Source organism: Oryctolagus cuniculus, chromosome 12, assembly GCF_051225735.1.
Source record: "Oryctolagus cuniculus isolate XC-2025 breed Fujian yellow rabbit chromosome 12, ASM5122573v1, whole genome shotgun sequence".
In the NCBI taxonomy this organism is placed as follows: Eukaryota; Metazoa; Chordata; class Mammalia; order Lagomorpha; family Leporidae; genus Oryctolagus; species Oryctolagus cuniculus.
This window is the reverse complement of record NC_142878.1, coordinates 107,560,871-107,583,022: the sequence shown is the minus strand read 5'-3', so window position 1 is coordinate 107,583,022 and position 22,152 is coordinate 107,560,871. Positions and strand designations below refer to the sequence as shown.

General features: G+C 44.4%; 1 protein-coding gene across 12 annotated transcripts in view; it reads left to right on the top strand.

The window, feature by feature from the left end:
* The window catches only part of PEAK1 (pseudopodium enriched atypical kinase 1), a 346,647-nt gene that overhangs the window by 178,786 nt on the left and 145,709 nt on the right, over positions 1-22,152 (top strand). For all 12 annotated transcript variants that reach the window (XM_051834588.3, XM_089310835.1, XM_051834591.3 and 9 more), the window contains one exon: positions 11,073-11,236. The gene's annotated coding sequence lies outside the window, so the exon portion shown is untranslated. The remainder of the gene's footprint in view (positions 1-11,072; positions 11,237-22,152) is intronic.

Below are 22,152 nucleotides of genomic sequence, written 5' to 3'. Positions count from 1 at the left end.
CCTGCACCCCATGGGAGACCAGGAGAAGCACCTGGCTCCTGCCATCCAATCAGCACGGTGCACCGGCCGCAGCAGCCATTGGAGGGTGAACCAACGGCAAAGGAAGACCTTTCTCTCTGTCTCTCTCTCTCTCACTGTCCACTCTGCCTGTCGAAAAAAAAAAAAAAAGTTAAATTCATTTAAAAGACCTTCCCCCAGAGATAACTAATGAACTCATGACCTAAACAGTTCCACTGGCAAATTCTGAAGAGGAAATAATAGCAAAATAGTCTGTCCTTTAGAAAACAGGGAAAGATCACACTTTCCAGCTCATTTTAAGAGACCAGAATTACCCTGATCTCAAAAACTAATGTGTAAAAGAAAAAAAAAATCCATAACTTCAGCCTTAATACAGATGAAAAAATCCTTAACTAAATATATAGCAAATCAAATCCAGAAAAAAGGAAAAATAAAATATGAATCATTAGATTTTTTTCTTCCTTCTCTTTTTTGCATCTGCTCCGCTGTTAAGATTTGTATTTCCACATATTTTTATGATGATAGTTGTCAGCCTTATACTTTTTTTATTTTTTAAAGATTTATTGGGGCCGACACTGTGATGCAGTAGGTTAATCCTCTGCCTGCAGTGCCAGCATCCCATGTGGGTACTCCTCTTCCAATCCAGCTCTTTGCTCTGGCCTGGGAAAGCAGTAGAAGATTGGCCCAACTCCAGCCATTGCAGCCATCTGAGGACTGAACCAGCGGATGGAAGACCTTTCTCTCTGTCTCTCCCTCTCACTGTCTGTAACTCTACCTGTCAAATAAATAAGTAAAATCTTAAAAAAATAGATTTATTTATTCATTTGAATGGTAGAGTTACAGAGAGGCAGATAGAGAGAGGTCTTCAGTCCACTGGTTCACTACCCACATGGCTGCAATGGCTGGAGCTAAGCCATTCTGAAGCCAGGAACCAGGAGCTTCTTCCAGGTCTCCCATGTGGGTACATGGGCCCAAGGACTTGGACCATATTCTATTGCTTCCCTAGGATTGGCAGTGGAGCAGCCAGGACTCAAACCTGCACCCATATGGGATGCTGGCACTGCAGTCAGCAGCTTTAGCCACTACGCCACAGTGCCTGCCCCCACTTTTTTTTAACGTTTATTTATTTTCATCTATTTAAGAGAGAGAGAGAAACCTGCCTGTCACTGATTGACTTTCTATAGATCTACAATAGCCAGGCCTGGGCCAGGACCAAGAGCCTGGAACCCTCTGAGTCTCCTACCTGAGTGGCAGGGGCCCAAGGCCTTGAGTCATCATGTGCTGCGTCCCAGGATGCAGTACCAGTAGGAAGCTAGCTCAGAAGTGGAGTAGCTGGGACTCTGATGTGGCAGGTGGGCATCCCAAGCAACAGCTTAGCCCACTGCACCGCAGTGCCTTCCTCTCTCTTTACATTTCTCCTGTGAGAGTCCCCTAAGCATTCTTGGAGGGCCCTATGCATAGGTGATCAGTTCATTACGGTTTTGCTTGTCCTGGAAAGTTTTTCTCTTTCATTTCTTTTTTTTTTTTTTTTAAGATTTATTTATTTATTTGAAAGAGTTACACAGTTACACAGAGGGAGAAGGAGAGACAGAGAGAGAGAGTCTTCCATCTGATGGTTCACTACTCAATTGGCCACAATGGCCAGAGCTGCACTGATCTGAAGCCAGGAGCCAGGAGCTTCTTCCAGGTCTCCCACGTGGGTGCAGGGGCCCAAGGACTTGGGCCATCTTGTTCTGCTTTCCCAAGCCATAGCAGAGAGCTGGATCGGAAGTGGAGCAGCCCAGTCTTGAACCAGTGCCCATATGGGATGCCAGCGCTTCAGGCCAGGGCATTAATCCAGTGCGCCACAACCCTGGCCCCTCTTTCATTTCTAAAGGACAATTTTGGTAATATTATTACCCTTGTCTTTTCAATTTATTCATTTCTTTATTTGAAAGTCAGAGTTACACAGAAGAGAGGCAGAGAGAGAGAGAGAGAGAGAGAGAGAGAAAGAAAGAAAGAGGAAGAGGTCTTCCATCCACTGGTTCACTCCCCAATTGGCCTTGATGACTGGAAGTACACCCATCCGAAGCCAGGAGCCAGGAGCTTCTTCTGAGTCTCCCACGCGGGTGCAAGGGCCCAAGGACTTGGGCCATCTTCTACTGCTTTCCCAGGCCACAGCAGAGAGCTGGATGGGAAGTGGAGCAGCTGAGTCTGGAACCAGTGCCCATATGGGATGCCAGCACTGCAGGCAGCAGCTTTACCTGCTACGCCACAGCGTCGGCCCGCTTTGTTGTTTTTAATAGATAGTAAGGAGTGTGTAGACTTTCTCAAGTAAGTGTTAGTCTATTAGAAAGTATTTGCGATTTTTATATTAATGTAACATAAAGGAAAATATGATCACCACTTATTGTATTGGAGTCTGTCTCTCCCTTTAGGTCTATTAATGTTTGGTTATGTATTTGTGTTCCAATAATGGTACATATATAAATGTTATTTCTTATTGCTGGATTAGGCCCTTTATTTTTGTGTCATGACCTACTTGATATCTTTTTACTGATTTTTAATTTAAAATCTACTTCATTGATTGAAACATGGCTACTTCTGCTTTCTTTTGGCTCCCATTTGCATGGAACATCTTGTTCTGTCCTTTTCACTTCCAGCATATCTTAGAGGTGAAGTGGGTTTCTTGTAAGCCATGTAGAGAGTTGGGTCCTCTTTGTTGATCTGTTCAGTCACTCTGTGTCTTTTAATGGAGAACTCAGTCCGTTGACATTGAAGGGAATTACTGATAGGTGAGGCCATACTACCGTCATTTTGATGCTTTGTTGTAGTTCCTTTCTTTCTACCTCTCTTACAGTCTTCATTTGTGGAGAAGTCATTTTCTCTAATGGCCTGCTTCGACTTGTTGCTTATTCTTTTAGCAAAGTCTGTTATAGGTTCTTGATTTTTAGCTACAATGAGGCTTACAAAAAATTTTTCTTTTTGCTATGACAAGCTATTTTGAAATGATAACAATACTGATTTATAAAGATAGAGGAAGAGACGAAGAGAAAACGAGGAGATTTTAAAATCCTCATAAAGAACTCTATATTTGTCATCCTCCTTACATTTTGAATTTTTTAAGATTTATGTATGTATGTATGTATGTATTTGGAAGTCAGAGTTACACAGAGAGAAGGAGAGGCAGAGAGAGGGAAAGAGAGAGAGAGAGAGAGAGAGAGAGAGAGGTCTTCCATCTGCTGTTTCACTCTCCAGTTGGCTGCAATGGCCAGAGCTGTGCCTATCTGAAGTCAGGAGCCAGGAGCTTCTTCCGGGTCTCCCACGTAGGTGCAGGGGCCCAAGCACTTGGGCCATCCTCTACTGCTTTCCCAGGCCATAGCAGAGAGCTGGTTCAGGTTCAGAAGTGGAGCAGCTGGGACTGCAACTGGCGCCCATATGGGATGCCGGCACTGCAGGTGGTGGCTTTACCTGGTATGCCACAGCACCGGCCCCTTGAAATTTTTAAAGATTTATTTACCTATTTATTTAAAAGGCAGAGTGCAGGGCCTACAGTATAACAGGAAAAGCTGCCGCCTATAGTTTCAGCATCCCAAATGGGCGCTGGTTCGAGTCCCAGCTGATCCACTTCTGATCCACTTCTGATCCAGCTCTCTGCTATGGTCTGGGAAAGCAGTGGAGGAAGGCCCAAGTCCTTTGGCCCCTATACCCGCATGGGAGACCCGGAAGAAAGCTCCTGGCTCTTGGCTTCGGATCAGCCCAGCTCCTGCCATTGCAGTCATTTGAGGAATGAAGCAGCAGATGGAAGACTCTTCTCTCTTTCTTTCTCTTTGCCTCTTCCTCTGCCTCTCTGTAACTCTGCCTTTCAAATAAATAAATCTTTTTAAAAAATAAATAAAAGAGTGATAGAGACAGCTTCCATCTGCTGGCTCACTCCCCAGTGGCTGCAGTGACTGAGGCCGGGCCAGGCTGAAGCAAGGAGCCCACAACTCTGTCTGATGTCCCACGTGGCAGGGGCTTAGCTACTAGGGCCTCCTCCACTGATCTCCCAGTAGCAGGGAGCTGGATCTGAAGCAGAGGACTCAAGCCAGGACTCCAGCAGGTGAGACCAGCATTGCAAGCAGTGGCTTACCCCATTGTATCACAATGCCAGCCCCTCATCTTGAATTTGGATGGTGAGCTTTGACCTCTTTCAGTATTGCCTGTCCCTTCACATTGTAGTGTGTTGACTATAATTTCTTTCCACAGTCTCCACAGTACAGGTGTGAATGGTCTGCTCACCATGCTTGCAGTATCGGAGCATTCTGAATCGTTTGCATAGTCAGTCTCACCAGTGAGTCTTTTGCCTCCTGATGTTTTCTTCTCATTTGTTATCATCTCTTTCCTTATGAAGAACTTTTTAATGTCTCTTGTAACACAGATCTGGTTGTGATAAATTTACTCAGATTTTATCTGGACATGTCTGTTTCTCCGCCATATCTGAAGTTTAGCTTTGTTGGATAAAGTGTCTTGGCTTGCAGTTTTTTCCTTTAACATGGTAAAAGACTCATTCTGTTCCCTCTGGGCTTATAAGGTTTCTGCAGAAAAGGCTGTAGGCAGGTGAATTGGGCCTCTTTTTGTTTATTTGCTTCTTTTCACTTATGGTTTTGCAAATCCTCTCTTTATCTTGGAGAGTATAAGTCTGGTACATTTGGTTGGGTTGAATCTGACTGGTGACCTCTGACCTTCCTGTATCTGGATAGTTGTATCTTTCTCCAGACTTGGGAAATTTTCTGTGATTGTCTCTTTATATGTGTTTCCTCCTTATTTATCATTCTCAATTCCCTCTTAAATCACAATTACTCAAATATTTGTTTTTATGCTGTCCTTTATTCCTCATAAGCTTTCCTCTTGATTCTATTTTCTTTTTTCTCTTCAAACTGTATATTTTCAAATAGCCTGTCTTCACACTCGCTGCTTCTTGCTTCTGTTTAACCTGTTCTGCTTTGGTGCCTTTTGTCACATTTTAGCTCACTTAGTATACCTTTCAGTTGAAGGATTTCTGCTTAATTTTGTTTAATTTCTTCCATCTCTGTCTAATCTCTGTTAGAACATTTAATTATTTCTCTGTGTTCTCTTGAAGTTCAATGTGGTTTTGTTAAAAAAGATTTATGTATTTATTTGAAAGTCAGAGTTACACAAAGAGAGGAGAGGCAGAGAGAGAGAGAGAGGTCTTCCTTCCATCTGATGATTCACTCCCCAGTTGTCCGCAATGGCTGGAGCTACACTGATCCGAAGCCAGGAGCCAGGAGCTTCTTCTGGGTCTCCCACGTGGGTGCAGGGGCCCAAGGACTTGGGCCATCTTCTACTGCTTTCCCAGGCCATAGCAGAGAGCTGGATGGGAAGTGGAGCAGCCGGGTCTCAAACCGGTGCCCATATGGGATGCCGGCACTGCAGGCCAGGGCATTAACTTGCTGTGCCACAACACCGGCCCCTCAATGTTTTTCCTTAAGACAGCTATTTTAAAATCTTCACCTGAGCATTTTGAAGTTTCAGTTCCTAGGTGGCTGGCTTCTGGCCCCTTATTTTGTGCTTAAGGGAGGTTCCCAGAGGTTCTTGATGCTTGCTGGTGTACATGTCGTCTGTGCTCTGAAGGATCAGTTACAGTACTCTGGCTTCTTCTGTGGCTGTCTGCCCAGAAATTCTAATAAGCAGTCTGTTCATTTCCCCGACACTGTGAATACTGTTCTTCCTTCACAATAGAACAGCCAGAGTCACAGTTTGCCCCAAGTCCGCTGTTGATGTGTTTGTACTGGTTTGGTCGTACAGTGCTTCCCAAACTCAGAATTGTCCCAGAGCTGCCGTTGATGTGTTGTTCAGTGTGGACTGGAGTGGAGAAGTGCCTAAAGGGGGGTATTCCATCCCCCCAGGCCTCTCCCTGGGCCTGTGGTAGCTCAGGCTCCTGGTCCTGCCTTGCTGCTAGGTCACATCCATAGCCTTCTTCCTGCCAAGAGCAGGGTAGCCTGGGGCAGAACCGACACTCACCTTGCCGCCGGCTGCTGGTGCTGGAGTGGGCTCCCTGCCCAGTGCCGCACATGCCAGCTGGTGATGATGCTGGCTGGGCTGTAATACTACTCATCTGGACACTGAAGCAGGTCCAGCTGTGTCTGCAGGCACTGTCCTGGACACAGAGACCATTAGGAATGCTGGAGTTTATCAACCTGGAACCGAGTCCCCAAACTTCCTGTGATGGGGCCAGTGTTGGTGTAATGGGTTAAGCCCTGCCTGCAATGCTGGTATCCCATATGGGCACAGTTCATGTTCCAACTGCTCCCTGCTAATCCAGCTTCCTGCTAATGGCCTGGGAAAAGCAGTAGAAAATAGCCCAAGTGTTTGGGCCCCTACAGCCCATGAGGGAGACCTGGATGAAGCTCCTGGCTTCTGGCTTCCACCTAGCCCAGCCTTGGCTATTGCAACCATCTGGGGAATGTACCAGCAGATGGAAGATATCTTTCTCTCTCTCTGTCTACCTCTCTAACTCTCTGTAACTCTTTCAAGTAAATAAATAAATCTTCAAAACAAAACAAAAATTACCAGCCCTTGGGTTCTTTGCCTTCAGCTCAGGATTGTAGGATGGGTGACAGAGGCAGCACTTCAGCTGCTCAGGCAGGCCCTAGGTGGGTCACACCTGGGCCTCACAGTCTTGGGAGTGCACACCAGTCCTGCAAGAGGCTGGTGGTTTATCTCACCAGGGAGCGGGTCTCTGCCTGATACCAGGGCAAGTCCAGAGACTGTCCATGTGCACTGAATTCGAGATGGAATCCGCTAGGATCTGCCCAGCACTGGGCTGCACCAGCCCGGCACTGAGTCCCAGGACACAGTCCTGTGGCCCCTTGTTATCTGCCCGGGGTTGGAGGAGAGTGATAAAGGCAACCCGCTTGCTACCCAGGCTGGCTCCAGACTGGTCGCACTTGAGTCCTACAGACACAGGCTCCTGCAGTGTCCTGAGGATGTTTGCCAAGCCCGGGAGAAGCCAGCAGTGGCACACTGGTCTGAGCCTTCCGGAGACCAGGCCAGTCTGGAGGCTCAGTCACTGAGCACTGGCCAGGGCTGGAGGCCGTGGGGCGTCATCAGAGATCAATGTTAACACTGCAGGCCCGCCTCTGCGCTCCAAATCCCAGTCCTAAGCTCCCTCTCCAATCAGCAGTTTGTGTTCTTCCATCAGCTGAGGGGCAGGAAGCAGAAGCCACCTGAATGTGGAAGCTCCAAATATTCACTCCGCAGGTGTGGTGTGGTGTGGTGGTCAGGGCAGGAGCGCCAGTCCTGCTGAGTTTTGTCACAGTGGGTCTAGCACTGGGATTCGGCTCTCTCTCCCTCTACGATGCAGGAGGCAGCTCTCCACACTTGTTCCTTGTAGCTGGGCAGGGGTGAGGTGAGCAACTCTTCCCTTCTTGCTTCTTCAGTGTGACTTTTCCCATGATTATGACAAGATGAGGCACTGTGGTCTCCCACCTGCCTTCCGGAGCGCTTGGTGAGCGTGCGGCTGATCACACTGGTGTTTCTGTGGGGAAGTGGCCCGCGTAACCTCTTACGCCGCCACCATGTTAGTTCAGATGCCCTGGGCATGGTGTCCTGGACCGGCAGTTGTTTTCTTTGAGGACGTGGTATCTTTCTTCCCATCGTCTCCCGGCCTGTGAGCTGTCTGCGGAGAAGCCTGACGTGTGAGTAGGGATTCTCTCGTAAGTGACTTGATGCTTTCCTCTTGGTGTTTCTAGACTTCTCTCTTTTGTCTTGTGGTTTTGACAGTTTAACCATCATATATCTTGGAGGATCTGTTTTGATTGACTCTGTCAGAGACCCTTTGGACTTCCCGGACTTGTTTCTTTCCTGAGATTTGGAAGATGTTTGGCAATTATTTCGTTGAAGGGGTTTTCTTCTTATATTCTTGAGGCCACGGAGCATGGGCAGGGCCACCATGGTGTTCCTGGGGGCCTTGACGGGCTGAACCACTCAGGGTTAGTTGCCAGTTTCTTCCTGGGTTTCAGGTTGCATGAGTAGTCACCCAGAGTGTAGATGGGACTGCCTGGGTGTTGCTACTGCAGTGTGTGGCTGGGTGGGGACGCCAGGTTGTTCTGGGTGCTTCTGCAAGCCAAGTCGCTCAGTATGCGGCTGATTCACAGGGTTGGGTCTGTGGGGCTTCTGGGATTAGCTGCCTGACTGCGTCAGAGGATCCTGATAGGTGGAGTCTCAACTTGGCTTTGAGCAGCAAAAGCTTGGTTGCAGAGTACATAACATGGGCTAGGCTCTTTTTCTGGGGCACTGTGGCAGTGTGGTAACCTTGCAGCTCCCCAGACTTGACTCATGGCCTGGCAGGGCCACTGGTTTCTCCAGCAGTGAATGGTTCAGGTGTCTGTGGTGTGAGTGGGGACTGGTGAGTGACTCTGGCTTCCCACCAAATGAAGTTCCTCTTGGCTCATGGTTGACCTTGGCAGACAGAATGGCAGATGCTGTGTGCTTAGTTCCTTTCTCTAAGGCCATGTGCATCTCCATGCTCAGCAGTGTCTAGTCCTGTGCTCACTTTCCTGTCCCACTCCTCACTGGTTGAAATCTCCCTCCACACTCTGTGCCTGAGGTTGGGAGGGGTGATGGATGCAGTCCCCTGACTGCCGGGGGCAGGGGCCGAGGGTTCTGCCTGACACCAGGCCTAGTGTGAAGGCCTGGACCTGATTCCCTATCCCTCCTCCAGGCAGGCAGTGTCCTGTGATGTGCTGCTGGGGTGGGGGATGGGCGATGGGGCAACTCTTTCCTTCCTGGCTTCTTCAGTGCGTCTCTTCTTCTTCTTCTTTTTTTTTTTTTTTAAGATTTTATTTATTTTATTTGAGAGTTAGAGTTACAGTCAGTGAAAGGGAGAGACAGAGAGAAAGGTCTTTCTTCTGTTGGTTCACTCCCCAAATGTCTGCAATAGCCGGAGCTGGGCTGATCCAAAGCCAGGAGCCAGGAGCTTCTTCCTGGTCTCCCACGTGGGTGCAGGGGCCCAAGGGCTTGGGCCATCTTCTACTGCTATCCCAGGCCACAGCAGAGAGCTGGACCGGAAGAGGGGCAGCCAGGACTAGGACTGGCACCCATATGGGATGCTGCTGCCGCAGGTGGAGGATTAACCTAGTGTGCCACAGCACGGGCCCCATCAGTGTGTCTCTTCTTATCATTACACTACGTTCAGGTACTTGGTTCCTCCATGTAGAAGTCAACTGGAGTGTGCGTGGCTACTCAAGTTCATGTTTCTGTAGGGAGCCATCCTTGGCTGCCTCTTCTTGGTAGTAGTTTCCTACATGTTGCTTCGCATTGTTGTGTTGCCACACGAAGTGATAGCTGTGAGTGCTGTAAGACACTGGTCTTGTCTGCATCACGAATAACTCAGCTGTATTGAATTTAGATGGTGTTTCATGGTACACTTACAAAAACTGCCTTATTTATTTTATTTGAGCGGCATAGATATAAAGAGACAGAAAGACACAGATAGAGAGCTGTCGCCCACTGACGAACTCCCCAGTGCCCACAACATCATGGCCTTAACCAGGCCAGAACTGGGAGCTAAGAACTCAATCCAGGTCTCCCATGTGGGTGGCAGGGACCCAAATCTCTGAGCCATCACCCGCTTCTTCTTACGATACACATTAGCAGGAAGCTGGAAATGAAAGTGGAGGCAGGGCATGACCCCAGACACCCTGATCTAGGGTGTGGGCATCCCAGCCAGTGTCTTAACTGCTAGGCCAAATGCTCATTCCTCAAACTGCCTCTAAAAATGCTTTTCTGGGGCCAACACTGTGGTATAGTAGGCTAAGGCTCCACTTGCAGCACAGGCATCCCATGTGGGCCCTGGTTCGTGTCCTCGCTGCACCTCTTCTCATCCAGCTCTGCTGTTGCCTGGGAAAGCAATAGAGGATGGCTCAAGTGCTTGGGACCCTGAACCTGCATGGGCGACCTGGAAGAAGCTTCTGGCTCTTGGCTTTGGATCGGCCCAGCTCTGGCTGTTGCAGCCATTTGGGAAGTGAACAAGCAGATAGAAGACTTTTCTCTCTGTCTCTCCCTCTCTCTGTCTGTAGCTCTACCTCTCAAATAAATAAATAAAATCTTTTTAAAAAAATGTTTTTCTGTTTTCTTAAAATTCATTGAAAAGTTTAATTATAATAGGTGAGGACAATCAGGAATTATTTTAAAGTAATCACATTTTATTTTGTTTTCTGCTTAACTCTTCCAGTTGATTTCCTTGTATTTGATGTTATATGAAAACAAATTAGAGGTTGGGCCAGTTTTTGTTTTTTAAAGATCTATGTATTTATTTATTTATTTGAAAGGCACAGTAACAAGCAGAGAGACAGATCTTACAGCCACTGGTTTACTCCTCAGATGGCTGCTACGGTCAGTGCAGAGCCGGGCCGAAGCCAGGAGCCAGAAACTCCATTCGGGTCTCCCACATGGGTGCAGGAACCCAAGCACTTGGGCCATCTTCCACTGCTTTCCCAGGTGCATTAGCAGGGAGCTGGTTTGGGAGTGGACCAGCCTGGAACAGAACCAGTACTCACAGGGGATGCTGGCATTGCAAATGGCAGCTCAACCCTTGCCCCCCAAAGCCAGCCCCCAATTTTGAGTGATTGTTTTTAAAACCATAAATGTAAGCCTAAAGTAAAACTACAAACCAGTGAAATATTTTCATTTGGAGATTGTGACTTATAGAATTTAATGTCTGTAAAGGTGAAGTAGTGTCTAATGATTTCACATTCAACTGATATCCATTTACTTCTAGTAAAATAAATCTAAGTGACAGTCACATAAATCTTAGAAAATCTCGAATGCATCAATGTTCTCTTGATTCTTGAATGACATGCGGGTTCTCAGATGTGGGAGGGTTGTCTCCCATGTAAGTAAGGAAGTTCTCTCTTAGGTGGATTAGATGAATTATAACTGTGGTATGAGGGTGAAATTAGAAATATGCAGAAGGACTATTTCTAATATTTCTTCTAATATACAAAGATGTCCAGTATTCTTTACACTAGCTGAATATCCAGCTCAGGTCTGTTTTATTTTTTCTCTTGCAGTAAACGTAGCTGTCTTCAGAAAACAAGTTAAGGAATGAGAGACACAGAAGAAAAGACATTCATCTCGGAAAGATCCCAAGCACTCTGAAATTGTCAGGAATGTAACGCCAAGTGCTGAGCCCGTCGCCGTCACCGGAGTGGGAGAAGTGCTTCAGGTTTAAACGGTAACTAGAACGCGCTATCGTGTTTCCAGCAAGAACTTTAGACGACTTGAAAGGATTTCTTTTTACGTTTCAGTGTTTTCTTTACAAATGCCAAACTGTCGATAAAGCTGATAATTTTATAACTTACTTAACATAGGCAGGCTTTATTTAGGTCCTTAATGTTTGCTCAGAAGAATTGTTGGTTTTTTCCCCCAGTTATAAACTTCTTAAGTTAGAAACATAAACTTACTTGGGAAAAAATATGGTGTATACACCAGTATATTTTTAGGTATACTTCATCATTTTTTCTTTTCATAGAAATAATTCAAGCTACATAAGTAGCACTTTCTATCACATATACAAAGGTTTCTGGTCTTGTTCTGGAGCCTTCACTTAATGTTTTTTAGCCTCATTTCTTGGCACCTGTTCTCTTGATCTTTTTTCTTTAATGTCTGATATCTTATTTTTATTTCATCTTTATTTTCTCCTCTGCCCCCTCTGCCTCCTAGAAAGCATATTACAGTAATTGAGAGTTACAAAAGAACAAAATTCTGAAATAGGAAAAGAGAGATCAATTTGAAAAGATTATAAAATTCTTTGTTCTTGTTAATTGTAAGGACTGTTAGCTTTTAGGTAGCATGGGAAGCAACTACATAAAGACTTAAGATTCTTTATCAGTCTTCTTAAATCTTTGTGACCTTAAGCTAAAATTATTTCAATGTATATTTTGTAAAGATTCAAATATTTGCAAAATTTTTATGTCATCCTAGTGAACAGTTACAACTTTTATTCATTGGACAGCTATTAGTTTTATTTTGAGGGATAGACATTTGTCTGGGTTCCTATGTAGTATTAATAAATGAGTAGCATTGACTAAAACTAGTCCCTTGCTGTGAAATGCAGTAGACATGAAAAGTCAATCAAAGTTTAGTTAAATAGTCTAGTCTTAATGATTCTAAGGAATATAGGTGCCTGTTTGAAGGAAGTGTTTCAAGTGTAATCCTGGATAAATCATGTTCCAAAGAATAAATGGTCTAATCATTCTTTCTTGTACTGATATTAACATGTTATTTATTCAGATACAAAATAACTTCACAGTGACTATTTTATTCTCCAGTTTTGGTTAAACATCTACTTATGGTATAATTAGACCTTTTCTGTGATTTCACTGACAGGTGGCCTCATTCAGCCCTTGTAAGTGTCCTGTAAATCCTTTCTATTCCTCATCATTTAAAAAACATTTTTTTAAGTTGAAGGAACCAACTTTTCAAACACAAGAAAAATTTAAATGCATAATGTCCTCTTATGCAGGTGAGGTAACGCATAGAAAGCCACCCAGTTTCTCTGTCTTATTTGTTAATGACCTGTTTGCCGATTTAATTTTGCCTGCTTCTATAATCTTATATAACCAGTGTCATTGTAGAACTAAAAGCAAATAACATTGTAAAAAAAGATTTTATGGGGCCGGCATGACATAGCTGGTAAAGCCATCGCCTGTGATGCTGGTTCAAGACTAGGCTGCTCCAATTCCAATCCAGCTCCCTGCTAAATGCACCTGGGAAAGCAGTGGAAAATGACCCAAGAGTTTGGGCCCTGCACCCACGTGGGAGACCTGGAAGAAGCTTCTGACTCCTGGCTTCAGCCTGGCCAAGCCGTGGCCATTGCGGCCATTTGCGGGTCAACCAGAGGATGGAAGATCTCTCTCTCTCTCTCATTCTCTCCCTCTCTCCCTTTCAAATAAATAAAGCAACTCTATTTTTTTTTACTGTGATACTTTTTCCATATTTTACCAAACTTCTGATTTCATTTAAATCCATCTCAGTGACTTTTGGTAATCGTGGATAGTATCATTGAAACCTAGTATAGAGGCCGGCGCTGTGGTGTAGTGGGTAAAGCTGCCGCCTGCAGTGCTGTCATCCCCATATGGGCACCAGTTTGAGTCCCTGATGCTCTACTTCCAATCCAACTCTCTGCTATGGCCTGGGAAAGCAGTAGAAGATGGCCCAAGTCGTTGGGCCCCTGCACCTATGTGGGAGACCCGGGGGAAGCTCCGGGCTCCTGGCTTCAGATCGGTGCAGCTCCGAGTATTGCGGCCAATTGGGGAGTGAATTAGCAAATGGAATACCTCTCTCTCTCTCTCTCCCTTTCTCTCTCTCTTTCTCTTTCTCTCCCTCTGCGCCTCTCCTTCTCTCTATGTATAACTCTGACTTTCAAATAAAATAAATAAATCTTTTAAAAAAAAAAAAAAGAAAGAAAGAAACACAGCATAGAATGACAAATCTTTCTCATTGTTGATTTTCACTCTTCTCACTTCTGAGTGTGTTTCAGGGTTGTATGTGTGTTATCAGCATGCATAGGAGATCAGAGCTTCAGCTGTCTGCACAGTAGAGGGAAAGACTGCACTGACTCCCCAGTTAGCCCAAGTAAGGTGACATAACATGTCTGTGAGGTGTGCACAACTGAAGAAGACCATCTACATTTTTTTTTTTTTTAAGATTTCTTTACTTGTTTGAAAATAAGAGTTAGAGAAGAGAAATAGAGATCTTCCATCCACTAGTTCACTCCTGAGATGGCCGCAACAGCTGGGGCTGGGCCAGGCCAAAACCAGAAGTTTCCTCTGAGTCTCTCACGCAGGTAGCAGGGGCCCATATGGGCCCTCTTCCACTGCTTTTCCAGACCATTAGCAGGGAGCTAGATTGGAAGTGGAGCAGCCAGGACACCAACAGGTGCCCATATGGGATGCCAGCATCTCAGTCAGTGGTTTAACCCCCTATGCCACAACTCTGGCCCAACCATCTACATTTACATACAGTTTTGCTGGCTCCATTTAAGTTGATTGCCTCCAGAATCTAAAATCTGCAGTGATATTTATTTATTTATTTATTTATTTATTTTAAGATTTATTTACTTACTTGAAAGGCAGAGTTACAGAGAGGGAGAGACAAAGACACAGAGAAAGAGATGGTCCCTTTGCTGCTTCACTCCTCAGTGGCCACAACAGCTATGGCTAGGCCCGGCCTAACCCAGGGCCTAGAACTCCATCTGGGACTCCCACATGGGTGGGAGGGGCCCAAGCACTTGGGCATCTTCCACTGCTTTCCCAAGAGCATTAGCAGGGAGCTGAATTGTAAGTGGAGCAGGGACTCAAACTGCTGCTCATACGGGAATGCTGGTGTCGCAGGTAGCACCACCAGTGCCTACCCCATAAAAATCTACAGTGGCCTCAGAAGAGAGAATGGAATGATTTTTCATTTGTGTACCTTACCAAATTTCTAATGTGCATGCGTAAGAATTTTTTTTTTTTATTATATGAGCCATCATGGCTACTTCGAGGAAGCTACAATTCAAAGGATGACATTCTAGCTATATAGTGCCACGATTGAGTCAAGCAGCCAGTTTTGTGTCAGTTCACTTCATGAGCTAAAAGTTTTGACCCTTGAGAGTAGGGAAGTGCATTCTTGGAAGACAAAAAGACTTCCCTGAACAGTCTGGCATCTGTTTAGAATCTTAACTTCACAGAGCTTGATGGACCTTTAGAGCGTCTTCTATAATATGTTCTCAGACAAAAATGAATTTGAAGTAGTAGTATTGTATATTGAATGTTTACCAACTGCCAACCTCTGGGATTAGCTTTTAATATGCCGTCTTAGTCCATTTGAGCTGCTGTAATAAAATAGCTGGAACCGGTCGGCTTCCGAACAACAGAGATACGCGTTCCTCACAGTTCTGTAGGCTGGGATGTCAGATCACAGTGGAGCAGGCGAGTATCTGCAAGAATCCGCTCTCTCACTCATAGACGTGGCGCGGGTGCAAGTGAGCTTTCTGGAGGTTTCTTTTATAAGGGCACTGATCTTTCTCCTGAGGGCTGCAGCCTCATGACCTAAACACCTGCCAGAGGACTCACTTCCAACTGCGAGCACTCTGGGGAGTGTATGTTAACACAGGATTTTCCTTTCGAAGACAAACATTTATTCCATGGTATATAAAATGCATTACTCTTTAGCTTCACATTTGTTTGACGTAGGTCATAGTCTTAAATATTTCCCTGTCCCCTATATGGACTCTCACTCTCCAAGAGGTTAAATAAATTGCCTGACATCAGTGACTAGTTAGAGGTATCACCACGTCTGCCTACTGTACAGCCTGAGTTCTTAACCACAGGTTTATTCTAGTTTCCAAAGACTTAAAACACAACTCTTGAAGTTGCTTCCTCTTTATCTACTTACAAATAAGAAAGACCTATTATTAACAGCATTCATATTGCAAATGCTGTAAAATCATACTGCCTTGAGGTGCGTATTATGGGGATTCTTGCAGAATCAATTTAGTTCTGTCAGTAATTTATGATTGTGTTGACTGTGTTCTTATTGTGTTAGTCATTGTGTAATATGAAAGATGTAGTCATGAAATTTTAAACCAATTTGGTCTTTTTGGAAGATACATTAATCCACCACTAAGTTAGTTGAAGACGGTAACAGTAGTCCCCACATTGTACTTGAGATAAAGACATAGGTGACATACTCATGGAAAAAAAGGTGCAAGACTACACCACATATCTGTCTTCCCTTGAAGTCTTCTCTACCTTTCTCTTTTCTCTTTGTCCCCCCAAAATTCTTTAGTGATTTTCAATCTTAGAAAGTGATGTCATTAAAAACAAATTACAGTGAATGCAGATTCATCTTTTATTTATTTTAAAGATTTATTTATTTGAAAGGCAGAGTTACAGAGAGAGAGACAGAGATGTTCCATCCGCTGGTTCACTCCCCAGGTGATTGCAGCAGCCAGGAACGTGCCCGGTTGAAGCCAGGCAGATGGAGCTTCATCCGTGTGTCACATGTGGGTGCAGGGGCCCATCCTCTGCTGCCAGGTGCATTAGCAGGGAGCTGGATCAGAAGTGGAGCATTCAGAACTCCAGCTGGCACCCATACGGGATGATGGCCTTGTAGGTGGGGACCTACCCCACCGTACAGCATCGCGTGCCTCAGGTTAGTTCATCTTAATGGGGTGGATTTTCTGTTTAGTTTTATAGAGTCCCTTTCACATTGGTACTTCTTACTCTATTAATTGTAGAAAACTAAGGGCAGGAAAAGCTATCAAGAATCAGCATAGTAGAAATATCAATTTTATCCAAACTGACATACAATTTTAATTCATTTCTTAAAATCCAGGAAATATTTTTCTAGCAATATCTTCATGATTCTAAAATTTATATGGAAAGGTCAGGAAATTAGAATAACTAAAACTTTTGAAAGATTAAAATAGGCCGGCGCCGCAGCTCACTAGGCTAATCCTCTGACTTGCGGCGCCGGCACACCGGGTTCTAGTCCCGGTTGGGGCGCCGGATTCTGTCCCGGTTGCCCCTCTTCCAGGCCAGCTCTCTGCTGTGGCCCAGGAGTGCAGTGGAGGATGGCCCAAGTGCTTGGGCCCTGCACCCCATGGGAGACCAGGAAAAGCACCTGGCTCCTGGCTCCTGCCATCGGATCAGCGCGGTGCGCCGGCCACAGCATGCCAGCTGCGGCAGCCATTGGAGGATGAACCAACAGCAAAAGGAAGACCTTTCTCTTTGTCTCTCTCTCTCACTGTCCACTATGCCTGTCAAAAAATTTGAAAAAAAAAAAAAAAAGAAAGATTAAAATAACATCAAACAAATCACTTTACCCAGTTGTAGAGATGATCTAGCAACAACAGTCAAGACTGGGGTATTGAAAGATGTATAAATCAATGCACTAGGTATCTAGAAGTAGATTGTAAAGGTTTGCAGTGAATTCATGGGAAGATGTCTGTTCAGCACATGGTACAAGAACAATTGAATATTCATGCAGAAAAAAGTGAGCCTCGACTTAAGTCACGTCATGTAAGAATGAACTAAAACTGGATCATAAAATTAAGTGGAAAATGTGAAAAATATAGGACTTTTAGAAGAAATTATAACAGAATCCTCAAAACATAGGGCGTGGTGAGGAATTAAACATGACACCAGGCACAGTACGTAAAAAGAAAAAAAAACCTGGAGTTTTTTGAAGTTGAACTTCATCCACATTGAAAACGTTTGCTCCCAGCAGACCCTGTCAAGGGTGGCATGAGGCAGACGGCAGAGCGGGCAGCACCCAGACCTGATGTCACCTAGGCAACTGGCAGCTCTGATGGACCGTTCTGGAGCTCTGAGTAGACTGGAGGCTTTCAGTTTCCACGAGAAGACTTGGAAGGCTAATTGTGGTTAATCTCCGTCAAATTCAGCTCTTCATGGCTGTCCATCTACTACTCCCTGACCCACGGTAGCAGCCAGAACAGTGATAGGAGCCGTTTGTGCGAAACTGCTCTCTGCTGCAGATATCAAGGGTCTGTGCTCTGAGTAATGACTGAAGCTTCTCACTGCAGAGGTCAGAGCGAGGTGGCCGTCAGCATGCCTGCAGGCCACTTCCCCTCCAGCTGAAGTGACTTCCAGGGGATTTAAAACAACAGGGGCCTTTTATCCTCCCTCTGTGGTGTTCTCTTTTTCCCTTTTGTGATCCAAGCATTAAAGATGGAGACATCCAGAACTGTTTATATGAGGAAAATTAGAAACTGACTGTGCATGCCCAGGGAAATATACAAGCTCTGAAAAGAACTTAGAAGACCTTAATGTATATGTGTGTGTGTGTGTGTGTGTGTGTGTGTCTATATATATATATATATTTGACAGGCAGAGTTAGTGAGAGAGAGACAGAGAGAAAGGTCTTCCTTCCGTTGGTTCACCCCCCAAATGGCCGCTACGGCCGGCTTGCTGCACCCATCTGAAGCCAGGAGCCAGGTGCTTCCTCCTGGTCTCCCATGCAGGTGCAGGGCCCAAGGACCTGGGCCATCCTCCACTGCACTCCTGGGCCACAGCAGAGAGCTAGACAGGAAGAGGGGCAACCGGGACAGAATCCGGCGCTCCGACCAGGACTAGAACCTGGTGTGCTGGCGCCGCAGGCAGAGGATTAGCCAAGTGAGCCGAGGTGCCAGCCCTTAATGTATATTAAACTTATTTATACCTTAGACTGATATTTTGCACAGAACTATCCAATAATAATTAAAAAACCAAAAGCAACAAATAAAAGCAAATACAAAAGACAGCAAGCCTGGGGAAAAGGTAGGGATTTCCAGAGATACATTATTATCCAAATGTCTGGTTCTAAACAAAAAATCATGAGGCATATGAAGAAACATGAAAATTTGGCCCATTTAAAGGGAAAAGTTAGCAGAATCTTTCCCTGAACGATATCTAATGGCAGATGTATTAGGCAAAAACCTTAAAAGAGCTGGCTTAAAGTTGCCAATAGCAAACTAAAAGATGTAGAAGTCAAGGAAACAATGCGTGAACAAAATAAAAGTGTCAATAAAGAGAGAAAACACAAAAAGAAACAACAGATTCTAGAGCTATAAATGTGATAACTGAAATGAAAAATTCACTAAAGGGATTCAGAGGCAGATTTAATTAGTCAGAAAAAAAGAATCCGTGAACTTGACTGTGGAACCATGGGAGTTACTGAATCTGAAGAGCTAAAGGACATAGGGTGGAAGAGGAATGAATAGACTCCTGCAGTACACTGCTACGTGGACAAGCCTACACGTGTGGGAGTCTTAGAAGCACATAACTGGGAGAACTGGACAAAGAATACTGCAGGAAACAATGACCAAAAGCATCTCAATTTTGATGGAAGATGTGCACATGAATATCCAAGAAGCTCAATCAACTACCAAGAAGGTGAACTCTGAGAAACCCACACCAAAACGTATTACAGTCAAACACTCACAAGCTAAAGGTGAAGAGAATCTTGAAAACACAAGAGAAGTGACTTACCACATTCAAGTCTCCTCAATAGAATTGCCAACAGATTGGGGCCAGCGTTGAGGCATAGCAGTAAAGCCACCAGCTGGGATGCTGGCATCCCATATAGATGCCAGTTGCAGTCCCAGCTGCTCCACTTACCATCCAGCTCCCTGCTAATGTACCTGGGAAAGCAGCAGAGGGTGGCTCAAGTGCTTGGGCCCTTGTACCCAGGTGGGATACCAGAAGAAGCTGCAGGCTCCTGGCTTCAGACCAGTCCAGCTCTGCTGCTGTGGCCATTTGGAGAGTGAACCAGTGGATGGAAGATTTCTCTCTCACACACACACACACACACACACACACACAACTCTGCCTTTCAAATAACTAAATAAATCTTTAAACAATTGTCAACAGATATATCATCAAAAACTTGGCAGGCTACCGGTCATTAGTCTTATGTATTCATTATGCTAAAAAAAAAAAAAAGCTGTCAACCAAAAATCTTATATCTGGAGAAACTATTCTTCAAAAGTGAGGGAGAAGTGAAGACATCGCCAGGTGGAGAATCTGAGGGCGTTCGTTACCACCAGATCCGTCCTGTACGGAGCACTTCAGGGGAGCCTTTGCGGTAGAGTGAAAGGACACTGCACAGAAACATGAAACCGTGAAGGAAACAGACTCTCAATCCAGCTAACTACAGTGACGAAAGGTAGTACTATTGCAACAGTTGTCTACAGCTTTTCTTTTTCTGTGTAATTTAAGGGGATAGTACATTTTAGAAAAGAATGATTAATCTAAAAGCTATTATTGTAATTTTGTTTGTAACTCCATCTTTTGTTTTCTACATAATTTAACAGACTAATGCATTTAAAAGAATTACTAGTTCATATTTTGGGGTAAATGGTGTATAAAGCTATAATTTTGTGACATCAGCAACCAAGGATTAGGGGGACTGAGCTGAAAGGAGTAGAATTGTTACATGTTATTAAAGTTAAGGTGATATAAATATAAAATCACCATGTTAACCACAAAGGAAATAACCAAAGAACATACACAAAAGAAATTAACAGCAGGGTAAAAAAAAAAAAAGTAGAAATAAAGGTGTCTGTATTGGAAGCAAAGAAACAAGAATGTTTACAGAGAATATTGGAATACTATACACACATACACAAAATACCTGCTAGACCTAATGAATTTAACAAACTAGCAGGATAAAAAACCAGTACATAAAAAGCAGTTGCAAATCTATACACCAACAGCTTACAACCCGAAAAGGAAATTATGATAATTCCTTTTACAGTATCATCAAAAGCATGACATATCTTGGAAAGCTAACCAAGATGAAGAACGATGTATACAGTGAAAAATGCAAAAAAAATACAGCTGAAAGAAATTAGGGGCTAGCTCTGTGGCACACTAGGTTAATCCTCTGCCTGCAGCGCCAACATCCTATATGGGCGCTGGTTCTGGTCCCAGCTGCCCCTCTTCCAATCCAGCTCTCTGCTATGCCTGGGAAAGCAGTAGAAGATGGTCCAAGTCCTTGAGCCCCTGCACCCACATGGGAGATCCAGAAGAAGCTCCTGGCTCCTGGCTTCAGATAGGCACAGCTCCGGCCGTTGTGGCCATCTGAGGAGTGAACCAATGAAAGGAAGACCTTTCTCTCTGTCTCTCCCTCTCACTGTCTGTAACTCTACCTTTCAAATAAATAAATAAAATCTTAAAAGAAAAAAAATAAAGACACAAATAGGGGTTGGTGGTGTGGCATAGTGGGTAAAGCTGCCGCCTGTAACACTGGCATCCCATCTGAACACCAATCTGTGTCCTGGATGCTCTATTTCCAATCCAACTCCCTGCTAAAGGCTTGTGAGAAGTGGTAGGGGATGGCCCAAGGGCTTGGGACCTTCCTGCCTGCATGGGAGACCTGGATGAAGCTCCTGACTCCCGGCTTTGGCCTGGCCCAACACAGGCCTTTGAGGCCATCTTGGGAGTGAACCTGCAGTGGGAAGATTGATCTCTCTCTCTCCCTCCCTCTCTCTCTGTAACTCTGACTTTCAAATATAAATAAAACTTTAAAAAAAAGGACACAAATAAATGGATACATCCCATGTTCATAGTTTGGCAGACATTGTAGAGATACCAGTACTACCCAAAATCAACGATAGATTCAGTGCGAACTCTGACAAATTCCTACCAATGTTTTTTGCAGACCTATGAAAAAAGGTTCTGATAGTCATATGAAATCTCAAGGAACCCTGAAGGGCCAAAACAGTCTTGCAGAAGAACAGTGCTGGACGCGTCACACTTACTCAATTCAAAACTTGACTCCAAAGATACATAATCAGAGCTGTGTGTTACTGGCAGAAAGACAGACATAAGCACTGATGGAATAGAACAGTAACCCCGAAACAAACCCTTGCAGGTGACTTTTACATGAGCGCTAGCATGATTCAAGGGCAATGGACGGCCTTTTCACCAAATGGTGCTGCCAAAACTGGACATCCACATGCAAAGACTGAAACTGGGCCCTTCCTTGATACCGTAGACAAAGATGAACTCAGAGTAGGTCAACAGCCGCAATGTAACACCTAAACTGTAAAGCTGTTAGAAGAAAACTTGGTTAGGACAAAATTTAATAACACTGAATTTGGCAGTGATATTGGTTATGGAAGCAAAAGTACAAATAGAAGAAATACGCAAGTTGGACTTCATGGAAACTTTAAAATTTTGTGCATCAAAAGATACTATCCATATATTAAAAAGGAAAAAATGGGAAAAGATTTTCAATTTAGGTATTTGTTAAGGTATTAATAATTAATTAATAATTAAAACTCAGAAACAAAAAAAGACAACCCAATTCAAAAATGGCAAATGAGTTGAATAGACATTTCTCCAAAGAAGATAAGCTAATTTCTAACAAGCACATGAAAAGATTCTCAGCATCACTAATCATTAGGGAAATGCAAATCCAAATTACATTAGTATGACAGCCAATACCCAAAGGGATGGCTACTAGCAGTAAAACAGAAAATTAGCATTGGCAAGGATGAGGGGAGACTGGAGCCCTCCTGCACTATTGGTACTTTACACTTTACAGTGGTACACCCTCTGTGGAAAACAACATACCAGTTCTTCAAAAATTCAAACTAGA